General features: G+C 38.6%; 1 long non-coding RNA gene across 1 annotated transcript in view; it reads left to right on the forward strand.

The window, feature by feature from the left end:
* Positions 1-3050: 3050 nt before the first annotated feature.
* Positions 3051-16970, forward strand: part of LOC133254454 (uncharacterized) — a 120653-nt gene continuing 106733 nt past the window's right edge. Inside the window, exons 1-2 of the long non-coding RNA XR_009738674.1 lie at positions 3051-3233; positions 8415-8529. This is a non-coding gene — a long non-coding RNA (uncharacterized LOC133254454). The remainder of the gene's footprint in view (positions 3234-8414; positions 8530-16970) is intronic.

The raw sequence follows: 16970 nt of genomic DNA on the forward strand, positions 1-16970 counted from the left end.
TACCTTGAAAGACTGATGCAAGGATTAAATTAGAAAATACATGTACAAAAAATTGAGAGGTTATAATGGTTCAGTAGTGTGTGTGTGTGTGTGTGCGCGCGCGTGTGTGTTAAGTCATTTCAGTCGTGTTTGACTTTTTGTGACCCCATAGGAATAAAGAGTGGTGTTTTTTAATTTTTACTGTTTTAGGTAAGCACAGCCATGATCTAATGTGCTTTCCATTAATCTAATTTGGTAGCAAAAGTGATCATGATGCTGCTGCTGCTGCTGAGGTGGTAAAGATGATATACTGTGATGCTGATGTGGGGAGACGATACTGTGGTGTGAACAGTTTGCTTTGATGATGGTTTAGTGTGATTGGGGTGTAGTTTGATGTGATGATGGTATGGTGTGATAATGGAGTCAAGTGTCAGGAGGTAATGGTGTAGTGTGATATGATGATGGTATAGTATAATGTTCATGTAGTTGTTTCTCTGGTTGAAATATGACTGATGTAAATTTTGATATGAGATGATTCTAGAGGACCAGAATCTCAAGGATGAGTTTTCTCAGTTGGTTCTGGGTTTTTTGGAATTGGTTGTATAATGTGATTCGATTTAAAAGCACTAATTATTCTATTTCTAGTGGTAAAAATAATAAGACCCTGGTAGTCTGTGGCATGATATGGCAATTGAGATAGATAAAATATTGCCATTGAATCAGTTCAGTTCAGTTCAGTCACTCAGTCGTGTCCGACTCTGCGACCCCATGAATCGCAGCACGCCACACCTCCCTGTCCATCACCAACTCCTGGAGTTCACTCAGACTCACGTTCATCGAGTCACTGATGCCATCCAGCCATCTCATCCTCTGTCGTCCACTTCTCCTCCTGCCCCCAATCCCTCCCAGCATCAGAGTCTTTTCCAATGAGTCAACTCTTCGCATGAGGTGGCCAAAGTACTGGAGTTTCAGCTTTAGCATCATTCCTTCCAAAGAAATCCCAGGGCTGATCTCCTTCAGAATGGACTGGTTGGATCTCCTTGCAGTCCAAGGGACTCTCAAGAGTCTTCTCCAACTCCACAGTTCAAAACCATCAATTCTTCGGTGCTCAGCTTTCTTCACAGTCCAACTCTCACATCCATACATGACCACTGGAAGAACCATAGCCTTGACTAGACAGACCTTTGTTGGCAAAGTAATGTCTGCTTTTGAATATGCTATCTAGGTTGGTCATAACTTTTCTTCCAAGGAGTAAGTGTCTTTTAATCTCAAGGCTGCAGTCACCATCTGTAGTGATTTTGGAGCCCCAAAAAATAAAGTCTGACACTGTTTCCACTGTTTCCCCATCTATTTCCCATGAAGTGATGGGACCAGTTGCCATGATCTTCATTTTCTGAATGTTGAGTTTTAAGTCAACTTTTTCACTGTCCTCTTTCACTTTCATCAAGAGGCTTTTGAGTTCCTCTTCACTTTCTGCCATAAGGGTGGTGTCATCTGCATATCTGAGGTTATTGATATTTCTCCGGGCAATCTTGATTCCAGCTTGTGCTTCTTCCAGCGCAGCATTTCTCATGATGTACTCTGCATATATGTTAAATAAACAGGGTAACAATATACAGCCTTGACTAACTCCTTTTCCTATTTGGAACCAGGCTGTTGTTCCATGTCCAGTTCTAACTGTTGCTTCCTGACCTGCATACAAATTTCTCAAGAGGCAGGTCAGGTGGTCTGGGATTCCCATCTCTTTCAGAATTTTCCACAGTTTCTTGTGATCCACACAGTCAAAGGCTTTGGCATAGTCAGTAAAGCAGAAATAGATGTTTTTCTGGAACTCTCTTGCTTTTTCGATGCCATTGAATAATCTTACTCAAATATCAATAGAAGGTAAGGTTATGGGTGAATATGTATTTGATATCTTAGGACACTCTCGTCCAACCAAGGGGTATACTTGGGATTGCCTGGCTGCTCTCAAATAAACTGGCCAAAGTGAAAGAACAAAAGGATATGATTGAGACTTCAAATTTCCAGCTCTAGTTCTGTGTAAGTTGCCTGAAAGCTTCTACTTCTGCCCTGAAATCAGATCTCTCCATATGTCCTCAAATATGGATAAGTAGAATGTATTTCAGGTTTAGAATTATGTTAAGTTCCTAGCTTATTTCTGTGTGTAGGTTACTCCTTGTCTCCACACATTACTATCAGAAAGTAGTCTTACAAATGGTTTTCAAGTGTCACTAGGCCAATAGTAACAGAACTAAAGTTTCTATATTTATAACCACACCTTGCTTTTTTTTAAAAAAGTATTTTTATCATAGTCTGTTATCTTTTTTACTTTCTCTCATGCCAGCTCTCTTACCTGATGCCTTCACAAATATCTTCCTCCAGAAAATGTATCTAGGTACTTGTATATTACATCACACATCATTCATATTTATTTCCTCACTTACCCAGTCATCTTTTAAATAGTTACCAAGTACGTAACTGTGTGCAAGGGATCACACTACGTTATTGAATGTGTCTGGGCCTTTCCATGACCAAATCCAATTCTTAGCCTGTGGAAAAAATCAACAATAAAAACAGAAAATAAAATCCTTTGCCCACATTTACTCAAGTGTTTGCTTGCAGATAATCATTTGATTTTTATCTTCTCTAAATTCAAGTTGGAAGGCCAAGCAGATTTTCAAATTGCCTTTGTGGTTTCTCCTGACATCAAACACACACACACACATACCCATCTACCTGCACCTTTTCTTAGAAATTCATAAACAAAAGTGAATTCAGACACACACTGACAGACCATTTTGAATGCCTGCATTATAGTGCTGGCCATAAGCAGTCAAACATTTGCATAAAAGTCAGTGGTTCCCGCTTTTATCCTCTTTAAAATATTGTAAAAGGAGTGGGAGTCAAATTTCCAGAGATATCTAACTTTGAGGGTTAAAATTATATGCCACCAAAATGCAGTCTGGAGTCCTCTTTTCTCCAGCAGAAAAAACTAGCTCAGAGCAAGGTTCTGAAATGAGTCCCTCTGCCAGATGGTACTGACCATGGAGAAACTATCCTGAAGTGCCATGTTCAGAGACACAACATAAATGGTATCCTGGATATCACTGGATAGAATTCTAGAGACCGCTATTCTGCATTCCATACTATAGAGGGCTGTGTTGTAGGCAAATTCCAGAGCCTTGATCCCACTGCCACAATGCAACTGTTTACTCCGTCTCAAAATGTTACATCAACATGACCTTCTAGAAGAGGTATTTGTTTGTGCAACTCCTTAGAGTAGGGCCTTCTCTGTGTCTGGAACATTATGAATTGTTAGTAAATATGAAACAAATAGAGGAGAAAATGAGAAAGTTAGATCCCAAACAAACAAAAAGAATATAAAGGGAAGGAAGGAAGGGAGCAAGAAAGGGAGGGAGAGAATAAACAAAGGAAGAGAAAAGAGAAAGAAAAATATAACAATGATAAGACTAACTTCTATTAAGGGCTTAATGTGTATGGGGCAGTAGTCTAGAATCTATTTTCTCATGTGTTAATTCATTTAGTTCTCTTTGCTGTTGTTATTCAGTCGCTCAGTCATGTCTGACTCTGCTACACCATGGAATGCAGCACACCAGGCTTCCTGTTCTTCACTATCTCCCAGAGTTTGCTCAAACTCATGTCCATTGAGTTGATGATGTCATCCAACCATCTCAAGCTTTATGACCTCCTTCTCCTCCTACCCTCAATCCTTTGCAGCATCAGGGTCTTTCCCAGTGAATTGGCTCTTTGCATCAGGTGGCTAGGTATTGGAGCTTCAGCTTCAGCCTCAGCATCAGTCCTTCCAATCATCATGATCCCAACACTTAGAATTATTAGGTGCCTACCAAAGCTTGACAGACTATGCTCTTCTCTCTTGTTCTCCAACTCTAAGTGGGAGGTTTATTGTCCTTATTTCACAGAGGAGGAAAACAATGCCAAGAGTGAGTAAGCAACTTTCTCATGGTCACATAGTAAGTAGCAAAGCTATGATATGAACGAAGACTGGTCTGTTATATAACCAAGCTCATTCCATCATATTATGTCTGGAGAAGGAAATGGCAACCCACTCCAGTATTCTTGCCTGGAGAATCCCATGGACAGAAGAGCCTGGCAGACTGCAGTCCACGGGGTCTCAAGGGTCAGACACAACTTAGCAACTAAACCACCCACCCCCTGTGGTAAACACTAAAATTATAATATAAATTGTGCTTCAAAAAGTACTCAGCTTATTTCAATTTCATCTCTACTTAGTCCTCATATTATCCTGGAAATTATTAACTCCAGTGTTAGATCAGGAATCTCAGTCAGTTCACTTGACCAGTCATGTCAGACTATTTGTGACCCCATGGACTGCAGCACATTAGGCCTCCCTGCCCATCACCAACTCCCGGAGTTTACTCAGACTCACGTCCATTGAGTTGACAATGCCATCCAACCATCCCATTCTCTGTTGTCCCCTTCTCCTCCTGCTTTCATCTTTCCCAGCATCAGGGTCTTTTACAATGAGTCGTTTCTTCTCATCACGAGACCAAAGTATTGGAGCTTCAGCTTCAGTATCAGTCCCTCCAATGAATATTCAGGACTGACTTCCTTTAGGATTGACTGCAGAAAAATAAATAGCTTGCACAATTAGCATAGTTTCTTAATGGTAAAGCTGGGCTTTGAACTCAGGAAACCTCACTTCAAAACTTGCACTGTTGAACGCTGCATTCTTACTTCCTCTCAACAGAAACCAATAACAGCAAAGTGAAGTGGAAAAGGGTAGGGAATTAGAAGAATGTATTCAATAAACATTTTATCTCATAAATATTTATTGAACTGGAAAGACAGAATTTACTGAGCTGTTAAAGAAGATATAGCTCCTGTAATCAAAGAACTCACAATTTGGAGGAAGAGAGAAAAAGAAAGGGAAGCTTGAGATGAATGAATACAATAGAGTACAAAATCCATAGCAGGGCTTGATGCCGTGCCGGGCCTTAGGTCCACATGCAAGAAGGCTGCCATCTCCACCTGGGGAGGAGGTGGAGGTGTCAGTGGTTCTCCAGGACGTGAAGTCTGGGCTGGCTCAGAGCACCGACTCCAGCAGCCATGAGAAGTGTGGGTTGAGAGAAGGTGAAGCCCAAGAGAGGAACTGTTACAGCCTACTGTAATACATCATGTGGGAGCTAATACAGACCAGAATGAGAGCACTGACAGTTGGATTAGAGAGGCTAGGATAAACTGAGCTAAAGTTTGGAGCAAGAATTGTCAAGAGCTGTTCACCAACCAGCTACCATTAAAGAGAAGGGACATCACCAGCTGAGTTCCAATTTCTAACTTGGACGACTTGATGGCGCCACCAGTGAACCTGAACAGAGAACATAGGAAGAAGAGCAACTTTCAAGGTTAGAGGAGAGGAGATGATATAAAGATAGAATAGTACGTTTTTTCTTGTTGAGTTTGAAATCTCCATGAGACTCTAGATTGAGATGTTCTGGGAGCTATACTTCAGATTGTACAGATGTGACCAACATGAGTGTTTGGGTGACATTTACATCCAGAACAGAAAGATCAATGATGGAATGTGCTTAATAGGAGAACAGTGGAGAAACGAACCCTAGAAAATACTGACAGTGGGAGGTACATGGAGGAGAAAGAGCCTGAAAAGTAATCAAGCATAGAAGAAAGACAGTCAATCATTCAAACCAAGGGAAAAGAATTTCCAACTAAAAGAGATGAGAAATGATGTCAAATGTCACAGAACAGCCATATACACTACATAACAAAAAGTATTTATGGTATTTGATTGTTAGGAGATTATTGGAACCTAGAGCCCTGGAGAATGGAGGATGGGGTTCTTGAAGAGAAAGAGTAGCTTTTTCTCTAAGAGGGAGAGAAGAGAGAAGGAAAAAGAGGATAAAAATGAATTTGCCAGTGTTTTAAATGGAAGTCAGAGGTTTGAGGTTAGTCTGTGAACTAGAAAGTCAGATCAGATATGTAAATGATAATGGGACTGACAACAGTGAGCAATATTTAAAACCTCTACTGAGGGAAAAGGACAATTTAAAAGGCTGCTAAAGTTACAAAGAAGTCCCAGTTGGGACAGAGAAGGATCAAGTTCTAGTTATAAATCTGCATTCCGACCGCCCTCAGCAGTCTCCCCCGCCTACCAACAGGAATGTAAGGAGATTGTGATTAAAGGATATTAGAGGATAAGATAGGATTTTGTGAACTCAAAGGTAGAAATTATGAATGCTCAAAGGAAAAGGAAAATAATAAGGAGAAATGTTTATTTCCTAGTTACCATTTGTTAAATACTGGTGATTACCTGTGCTGTGTTGTGGAGAATAATTATTCAACTAATCCCAAGTATTCACTGAACAGCTGCTATGTGCTCAGGTCTCTGTTAAGACATTCAGGGTCGTATGACCTCTACCCTTAGGATGGTAGCTCAGATGATAAAGAATCTGCCTGCAATGCGGGACACTCAGGTTTAATACTTGGGTTGGGAAGATTCTCTGGAGAAGGAAATGGCAACCCATTCCAATATTCTTGCCTGGAGAATTCCATCACCCTTGGGATGCTTACAGTCAGATAGAGAACTCATGTGAGAAAGCTGCAAAGAAAAAGCAGTATGGTAGAAGCTATGATAGAAGGACACGTAGGATGCTGGGGGACCATTGAGCAAGGCAGTTCAAACCCAGATTGGGAGGGGGAAGAAAAAGAAAGTTTTCCTGACAGATCCATGCCTGAGACATAAAAATGAGTAGAAGTTAGGCAGGGTGCTTAGAGAAGGCCAAAAAGGCACACGGATAAGGCTGAAGATATGAAGAGGGTCAGATTATAACAATCTTGGGGTATACTAAGGAATTTGAATTTTATCCATTAAACTCTCTCTCCTTTCTTTTTTCTTTCTGGCAATTTACACCTAACAGCAAAAACAAGCAAGTATTTTTTCCTCCAGAGATATATTGCTGTTGTTTAGCCGCTAAGTCATGTCTGACTCTTTTGTGTCAACATGGCCAAGCTTATCTGTCTATGGGATTTCTCAGGCAGGAATCCTGGAGTGGGTTGCCATTTCCTCCTCCAGGGGGTCTTTCTGACCCAGAGATCAGACCAGTGTCTCCTGCATTGTCAGGCAGGTTCTTTGCCATTGAGTCACCAGAGAAGCTCCCAGAGATATGTGTGTGCTAAGTTGCTACAGCCATGGACTGTAGCCCACCAGCATCCTCTGTTTACGGGATTCTCCAGGCAGGAATACTGGAGTAGGTTGCCATGCCCTCCTCCAGAGATATGTAGTCTACCTGAAACTGTTGTTGCTCAAGTTAAAATTCCTCAACTTTCTATGTTTAAAAAACAAATGTAAATTTTCTAACTTACTTTAAAATACATTAATTTTAATATACTTTAAATTTTTACCTGCAAATCAATTCATCCTCAAGAAGATGCATCATGCTCCTTCTGGAGCTTCCTGTCTGTAAATTATTGGCTGTAGGTAGACAAGGAATCACTGAATTATTTTAAGCAAGAGTGTTGCATAATAGATTTCAGTTTTAGAAAAATAACATAGCAACAGTGTGTTGTATGGTTTGGGAAATCAAAACTAGGGACATGAAAAGTAGTTAAGAGGCTGTTGCAATAACTCAACCAGAAAGGATGATTTCCTTATACTAGCAGTCTGAGTAGCAAGAAGGGTCAATAGACCAGAATTACTAAGTGAATGAGAATTTCAGCAAATTATGTGGTGAGGAGGAGTCAACATGGCTGGCATAATTCTGGATTGAATGCTGTTCCCTAGATTTGTAAATAAAGAAGGAAAGTCAAGACCTCAGGAGTAGAAGAAATGGTGAGTTCTGCTCTGGACATTGAATTGGAGGTCTCCATGGGGAATCCAGGGGCTTCCCAGGTGGCACTAGTGGTTAAAAAAAAAAAAAAAAAAAACCCACCTGCCAATGCAGGAGATACAGGTTCCACTCCTGGAGCGGGAAGATCCCCTGGAGAAAGGAATGGCTACCTACTCCAGTATTATTGCTTGGAGAATCCCGTGGGCAGAGCAGTCTGGTGAGTGACATCCACGGGGTCATACAGAGTAGGACATGAGTGAAAGGATTTAGCACCCATGCATACATGGAGAATCCACGTTCTGATGACCACCATGCATTTAGACACACGTGTGGAATGACCAGTGTATGTATGGAAGTTACATGGTGGGGGGAAATTATCTGGAAACAACAAATAAAACCCCTAGCAAGGAGGTCCAGTAAATTCAGTTCTCATGGAATGAAAAGTGCTAAGGGCACAGGAAATTAGAGACTGAACAGATGAAGGCGGGTTAATCAGGGAAAGAACACCACCAGGCTACATCGCTCAGAGGTGGGTTTATAGCGTCATGCTAAACAAGAGGACCACAGTCACAACCCATACCTTCTTTATAGTGTCACCGTGTCTAACCACCAAACCATCTGCCTCTGCCTGGAACAATGAGGATGCCCTTGATGAGAGGGATGGCTTATTTCTGAGAATTCTGAAGATGTGAACACCATGTAATGGGTAAGTGAAATTCCTGAGCAGGTGCTGTGAGCATGGAGGTAATGCGATTCTTCTTATTGTGAGTTTGGGTCCGTCCTGCTGCCACAGCTGGAAACCACTGCCAAAGCAGTGGGGAGAATGCCTCTGTTCCTGGAGAACACTTGCCTGCCTGTGTGCTTCCCAAACCCAAAAGTGGAGTTGTGAGCTACTCCTAAGGGGGACAGAAAGCCTTGGGGATAAAATTGGGTTATAAATATATTTTAATTTCTAGGACATGTTTGTAACTTCCAGGGGCAGTAAACACAACATATTATACAAAATTGGGTCTGTCCTGTCTTTGTATTTAAAAAGAACTTTCCATGGAGAGAGGAGACTGGAGAGTTCCATGGGGTCGCAAACAGTGGGACACGGCTGAGTGGTTAACCCTTCCACTTTCACTTCTTGAGTTCTTCCCAGGGCTCCAGAGCAAAGGAAGAAAAAGTGGTCAGAAGTGGGCCTTGCAGTCTGCTGTCCTTCTAGCCTCTAAGCTTTGCAGGTTAAGCTGCATTTGCATAGCCCCAAGGAAGCCTGGGGTTGAGCAAAGACAAGGTGATGTGAAATGTTGTGCGAATAGGAGAGGCTGTGGAGATCTAAATGTTGGGTGACATTTAAAACATGGACTTCTGGAGCTCACATTTTAACTTTATTTGAAATAATCGCTTTTTCACTTTGAAATGTATTAATATGTGGAATATTTTACTAGATTCAAGATGAAGCAAATCTTTAAAAAATGAAATACCAGTGAAATATGTTTGGAGATAGAGAAAAACATACATAAAACCCTAAATGCTCTCAGTCACATCCTGCATGGTAACCCTGAAGACCACTTTTCATAGTGTTCATTTTTAATTTAAAAGAAAAGAACATTCTTTTCATTTTCTACATTGAGTGTATCTTATCCTTGTAATCAGAAAAAAAAAATACAACCAGTTTAAAAAACAAGAATACTAGAATTACTGCCAAATGCTCCTTTCCATGTTTCATTAGCAAATCTCTATTCTCTATAATTGATGTCAGAGCTGGACTCAAATTATCTTAGCAAATATTATGTCTCCTGAATAGCCAGAATCAGGTTTACTCTGTGAGATCACCTATGAGTTCTCTGTGACTAGTTTCCAAAGAGGCTGAATCCTGGAACTTCTAAAGGCCCAAGATTTATGTGGCCATAAGTGAAACAGTTCTTCTGGAATGAACAAGATCTAAAAGTTTAGAAATCCTCAGGCTATTCTCTAAACAAAGATGTGGGAAACTATTAATGTTTATATTAAAGATTCCCTAGTGTTGCTTTTCTTTTTTTTCTTGGTCATTGTAGGATATGAATGGTTCTGTCCTCTGCAATCCTTATGTAGTTGCCTCTGGGCAAGGAGCCCCTAGTTTGAGATGTGGCTGGAGAAGAAGATGATGAGGTGACTTACCTACTTCAGCTATAAAAGGAAAGCAAATTCTCATACACAGACATACACACACACACACACACACACACACACACACATGCTCACACACACAAACACATGCACACATGTGTTCTCAATTGTGGCTATAAAATGCTAGTTCTGAAGAACTGGAAGGATGTAAATAAGTTTATCCTTTATAATACCTGTCTAGGATGTCATTCATTAAGCATGATAAGGGCAATGTCCTGGGACCACAATATTTTTAATGGCCTTGAAAATGTTTTCATCTCTATGAAAATCAGAAGAAAAAGATGAACCTTTAAACTGAGGAAATCTTTTACCCGCTGGAAAAGACTCTGATGCTGGGAGGGATTGGGGGCAGGAGGAGAAGGGGACGACAGAGGATGAGATAGCTGGATGGCATCACTGACTCGATGGACATGGGTTTGAGTGAACTCCGGGAGTTGGTGATGGACAGGGAGGCCTGGCGTGCTGCACTTCATGGGATCGCAAAGAGTCGGACACGACTGAGCAACTGAATGGAACTGAACTAAGAATATATTCATTTTTATACCAATACAGTCATAAATTAATTAATTATCAATCCTTCTTTGGAGAAAGCAGCCCACAAAGGCAAAGGAGCCAGGACTCTCAAAAACCATAACGTGGCTCTGGTATCTGTGTTCCACTCCATTAGCTGTAGAGACCCTTTTGAAGACCATATTTGAGCCAAGCCTGTCAGTTCCAGAAGCAGAATGCTAATGAAGCCAGGATCTTGGATTTCATGCCTAAAGAATTCAGTTACCTTTCTTCAGAGAAAACATTATTTCATAGCAACCAAGCCATCTACTAAAAGTATTAGTTGAAAAAAAAAAAAGAGTAAGATTGGACGTGAAAAAGAAAAAAAAAAAAAGCTTGTTGTCACCTCTTGGGGAAATGACAAGGAGGAATTCCATGTATTTTTTAAAATATAATTTATTGTAGCATTTGCTATTAACAAATGACCATGGACCTTTGTGGTTTGAAAAAGACTTACATTTATTTGCTCAAATTTTTGTGGTCAGGAAGAGGGCTGGCAGCTGAATGGTTCTCCTGCTGGTCTCATCCAGGTTCATTGCAGTCAGTGGGCATCTCGGCTGGGCCAGTGGGCTTCACTCACAGGCCACAAGTCAGCAGCCTTCTCGTCAGGACACCTGGGTCCTCCCGCATGTGGCCTCTCTGCCAGCTAGACTGGACTTTCTCGTGCCATGGTGGAAGCAAATTCAGTTTGTGTTACATCTCCTATTTCCATTGGCCAAAGCAAGTCACACATTCATGACTAGATTCAAGAGGCAGAGAAATAGACTTTACTTCTTGATGGAAATAGCTCCAGTGTCACTTTGCAAGGAGTGTGGTACCGGGATAGGAAGATATTGTTGCCATCTTTGCACTCTACCACACCTCTTCCTTCAAAATCCTCGTAGAAATACTTGTGCTATTTTACCTACTTTTTGAATGTTTAGATTCAGATGATTGGTTGTAGAGTTTCAGTTAAAACTTAACCTGGTTCCTGAAAGAAGGGGAAATGGAGATGCAATTGAAATAAGTCTAGTAATTTTTAAACCACATTTTATATTTTTAGGGTTTACAGCATAATGTGATGGAATGAGCCTTGTATCAGACAAGTCTGAGTTCAAATCATAGATTTGCTACTTACTGTGTGACCATGAGAAAGTTGCTTACTCACTCTGAGCATCGCTTTCCTCCTCTGTGAAATAAAGACAATAAACCTGCCACTCAGGGTTGTTGGAGAACAAGAGATAAGTGCCTAGTCCACCAAGCTTTGGCAGGTACCTAATAATTCTTAGTGTTGGGATAATGATGATTGGAAGGACTGATGCTGAGGCTGAAGCTCCAATACTTTGTCCACCTGATGCAAAGGGCCAATTCATTGGGAAAGGCCCTGATGCTGGGAAAGATTGAAGGCAAGAGGCGAGGAGAGCAGCAGAGGATGAGATGGTTAGATTGCATCACCTACTCAGTGGATATGAATTTGAGAAAACTCTGGGAGATAGTGGAGGACAGGGAAGCCTGGTGTGCTGCAGTCCACAAGGTCACAAATTCTCCTAGTCACATCTCTGACCATGGTCTGAGTTTTTAAATTTCACTTTTGGAGTGACTGATGAAAATGTAAATTCATTAATGCCTGTCTCTTTCAAGTTAAATGCATGTACATTTTTCAATTAAACTTCTTGATTTTGATTTAATCTTTTCCATTTTCATAATATTAATGACTTATTAGCTCAAATTATTTTCCTAATTTTTCTGTCTTTGGATTCATAATCTGAATTAAGCCTTTCCTTGTTTTTCAAAATCCTTAAATTACAAAGTTTCCACCTTCATATCATCCATTTGTATTTTATCAAGACATATTTGCTTCATCTATTTATTTATTTATTATTGAAGTATAATTGACTTACAATATTATATTAGCTTCAGGCACACAACATAATAATTTTACTTTTTATAGATTATACTTCATATAAAGTTATTAGGAAATATTTGCTATATTCCCTATGCCGTATACTACATCTTTGTAACATATCTATTTTATACCTAGTAGCTTGTACCTCTTGATCTCCCTTACCCCTTTTGCCTCTCCCTCCACCCATTTCACCTCTGGCAACCACCAGTCTGTGCTCTATATCTGTGAGTATGTTTCTGTTTTGTTATTTGTTCATTGTTTTATTTTTCGATTCCACATATAAGTGATAGAAGACAGTATTTGTCTTTTCTCTAACTTACTCACCAAATTTGTTTTATATTTAAGCAATATGCAGCCTTAGGAGATCACTAAGCTTTCAACATGCCACATAGATGAGGGCCTTGGACTTTGCTATTACCTGGGATGTGTTTATATTGACCAGAAAGTTAAATAGATGTCATATACTAAATGTGAAAATGGTATCAAAATATCACCAAGCTTAAATGTGTTTTTATCAGGAAAGTATAGTAGCTTTCTACAGGTATTTGTTACATTTTAATGTGACAGAAATTTCACGATTTATGGTTTGGTTGGAACGTATATGAAATGAATAGAGTCTATACCACTTGAGAGTGGGCTATTAAGTCACTAGCTTTGTGATGTAGATCAAATAATATCCTTATTTATATTAACTTTCAGACTCTTCCTTGGACTTACTTCTTGGGGCATTCCAGTTAAAGGAGAAAAAGATAGTTTCTTACTAACCTTCATTCAGCCCTATCTACAATGAAATACTCTATCTCTAGTTAGAATTTGTAAATATGGGAAGTAGATGGCATTTTTGGATTAAGTTCTATGAATTTAATTTCATTTGCCCTTCTCTTTTGTCATCAGATACAATAGTGTTAAAAGACATGAAATGATATATGTTTGTATAGAATATATTACAAATATAAATATATGTAACTTATAAAACCCTAATTAATATAAGTCTTATATTAAGACCAAACATGTGCATATATATTTACACATATAATGTGTGTGTGTGTGCACATGTATATGTGATTTTAGCCACAAGAACCATAAGGAATCCTAAAGGAATTTTTCATCCCAGGTTGAAGGTACAGAAAGCCTACTTTTCACTAGATGTCATTAGCTACACTTGAGGTAGTAGTCAAAAACGTAGGAAAGTTACTAAACATATTTGTGGAACAAATGTATGTATTAATAATAAGTGTTTTGGGAAAATGAAAGCATAAAAGACTGTATGTCTTCATTACCTAACTTGCTCTGTTGTACAAGCTTTCCCTTCTGCAAGGACATTCTACTTGCTGAAGAATTTCCTTGATAAAAGCCCAGGTTTACTACCAGTGAGCTACATGTAGTAAGGTTCTCATCTGGTCCTACATTTTGTACCTACTCTGGTTCTACCATATAATGTATAAGTCACCCAGGGAGGGAAAACATTTAGAGAAAACAAATAGTTTGGAAATACTAGCTGTCCGTGTGCTTGTCTTGAGAGTGCATTGGTGAAACTGACTTATACTCCAGTGTGCCTGCTGGGTCACCAGTCTCTGAACATCAGAAACCACACTCCTGAAAGTCTAATTGGATAAGGTTACATGTGAACCAAGGAAAGTTTTCCTTGGCAAGCAACACAATGGAAAACAAAGCAGAATTTTTCAGATGACATTTATTTTTTCATATTTGTTAAAATATCTCTGTGGACAATTTAGTCATCCATGTATTAAAAATACTAAGCATATACAAATTTACTTTACCTGAGTCTATTTCTTTAAGGAAGTAATACAAAGTAATAATTTCTTTAGGTATATGGACATATAATTTGTACATGTGTATTAAAGTAGGTAGAAAAATGAAAACATGATTTTAAAATATGCAAATTAATAAAGAACTTTAAAACATTAGAATTATAAAGTAAAATAATTTTTATGTGAGATAAACACCATAGCATCTGTCAGATGAGTCAAAGTTAAGCTTCACCATTTTTGCTTTAATGACTTTAAGATAGATTTTTTAGTAGATTTTTTAGATGTCAAAACAGTGAACAATTAAATTACAGTTACTATTTGCATGCACGTTTTCACAAAATCAACAAAATCAGCTGTATTGGCATAACATTTTTGTGTTCTGTCATCACGATGTTATTCAGAAGTTCTCTTTCAGTGCTAAAGTATAATTGTAATCTTCATTTCATTTCCTTTTAATCACGTTTATTTCATAAAACATGCTCTCTCCAGGGGGAGTATTTAGCAGACAATGATGTATTCATGTAGAAAATACAGTCATTTCATTGTTATGACAAAGAGAAATGTAGAAATGTGGAGAGAAAATGATCTGGAACCAAAGATTCACAAAAGAAGGATGCACAGACTTCAGAAAATATGCTAAGCATGTCAACGTAAAGAGACATTTTCTCAGCAGAAAAGAATGAGATGAATTTTGTGTTTTGCTTGTCAAATTTCAGTAAGTTTAAAAATTTTTTTCAGTTCATTGAAATCTCAAGTTCTGGCCCAAACTATTTTGATAGCATGTACTTTTTACATTTTATATATATGTATTTTTATTCCAGAAAAATATCTAAGTTCTTATGTATATGTATATATACTTATATATATGTATATACATACATATGTGGTATTTTATATATATAAAAGATTGGCACTTGTCAAAAAAATAAGTATGAACCCCAATTTAGGGAAAAATCATCAGCCACCTCAGGAACTTGGTAGTTTGGAGAAACACTTTGGCCTTAATATGTAGCTTAAAAATATGAACGTGAAGCCAGTGATAACTGATACCATTGATGGGTGTTTACTGTGTATATGCAGGATGCAACTGACAAATAGTATCTCTTATTTTCACAGTAGCTACATTTTACATGTGAGGGAATAAATGATTAGTATGTTGTATCAAATTGCCTAGTTTCTAAAAATATGCAACCCAAGAACCATCAAAGGTAGTATTACAGTCTCCAGCTTCTGAGAGGTCATCAGTTATAACTTCCTCCCATTTCCTCTGTAGATATATACATCATTAAATCAGTATTCTGAATAGGAAAGCAGTTAGCTGGACATTGGCAAACACATGTTCTAAACCTTCTTTGGTCTAAAATTTTCTTTAAAGCTTAAACACTTCTTTGGATGGAGATTTTTTTTTTTTCCTGTGGGAGGAAATAGGGCTCTCACTGTCATATTGAGGGAGCTTTTACTTTAAGAAGATAAAGTCTGTACAGAGTGGCAACTGTACTTCAACTCTTTGCAGTAAGGAATTTGCTTTAGCTGGCCTCTGTCCTTCATTTCTCTTTCTCCTTAGATTCCATATCCATCAAACATGAAAGAGTGTATGATTGTCAATTTCCTTATTTAATACTAAAGAAGAAAATCTGGTGCTCTAGAGTACTGATTTATGGAGGACGAGTTATGTTTATTTCAAAGATTTACCTTTTAAGAAAAATTATTTTAAGAAGAAGCTAATATGAGCTTACTTTGAATCAGTTACTCTTCTTCTTATGCTCTCTATTATTATAAACCAAACATCAAATGCAAGTTGTTTTACTGCACAGGTTCTTTTCCATTATTTGCTGGTCTGTGTTCTATGTGAATGTATTGTTTCCCCACAGTGCAATTAATAAGGCCTTAAAGAATCTTCAAATGTTGTGTCTATACAGGAGACTGACTCAGTGTTTTAGCTTTAAGGTTAGTTTTAGCAATAAAAGTATAATGGGAAAAGGTTGCATTAGCCCCAACTCAGGAACACTCTTCTTCCAGTCCTGAGTTTGCAGCTCTTAATTTTAACCTAGCTGTGCTTTTTGTCTGATCAGGAGGGGCTTATTTATTAGGAGTCATACAAAATAAACATGAAAAGTTCGCCATAAAATATGACAACCACTTTAAATAATGTTGACTTAATTAAACTTTAAACTTTATTTATATATTTTATGGCTTTAGTGTGAGCTCTTCTCGGATGTTTACTCCAGTGTAAAATCCATCATGGGAGGACCTTGAAAGGAATTAATCCCCCTACCCCTGGCACAGAACTCAGTTCCAACAATTCAGATCTAAATATTTAGTGATGGATGATACATGTTTATGGAACAGAGGGCAGCATGACATTTAAATGTGAGCTGCGGTTTCCATCCTAAGCATATGTCGAAAAGACACTAGAAGCTGAAGTTATGCCAACCAACGGAAGTTGATAAGTTTTTTATGCTTGTCTTCCCCCCTCCTCCTTTTTTTTTTTTTTTTTTGCCCATTCCATCTGTTTCTGGAGTCTCTTAACAAAACTATTCTTATAATCAACTTTCCAGAAAAGAAGTTTGCTGACTCTTGTGCATTTGGTAGTGCATCCCATGGTTAAACTAATAGCCTTGCTGGGTGTCAGCCAAAGGTTACAGGCCTCTCAAAATATTCCTGGAAAAAAAAGTTTATCACTAAACTGAAGTTTCTCATTAGTAACCCTGCGGTGTCTAATCTGTGAAATTACATGATTAACTCCTTTACAGAACCGGCTTCAGTTGGGGTTAGCAATCCCACAGGAAGTTA

Source organism: Bos javanicus, chromosome 9 (assembly GCF_032452875.1).
Source record: "Bos javanicus breed banteng chromosome 9, ARS-OSU_banteng_1.0, whole genome shotgun sequence".
Classification (NCBI taxonomy): Eukaryota; Metazoa; Chordata; class Mammalia; order Artiodactyla; family Bovidae; genus Bos; species Bos javanicus.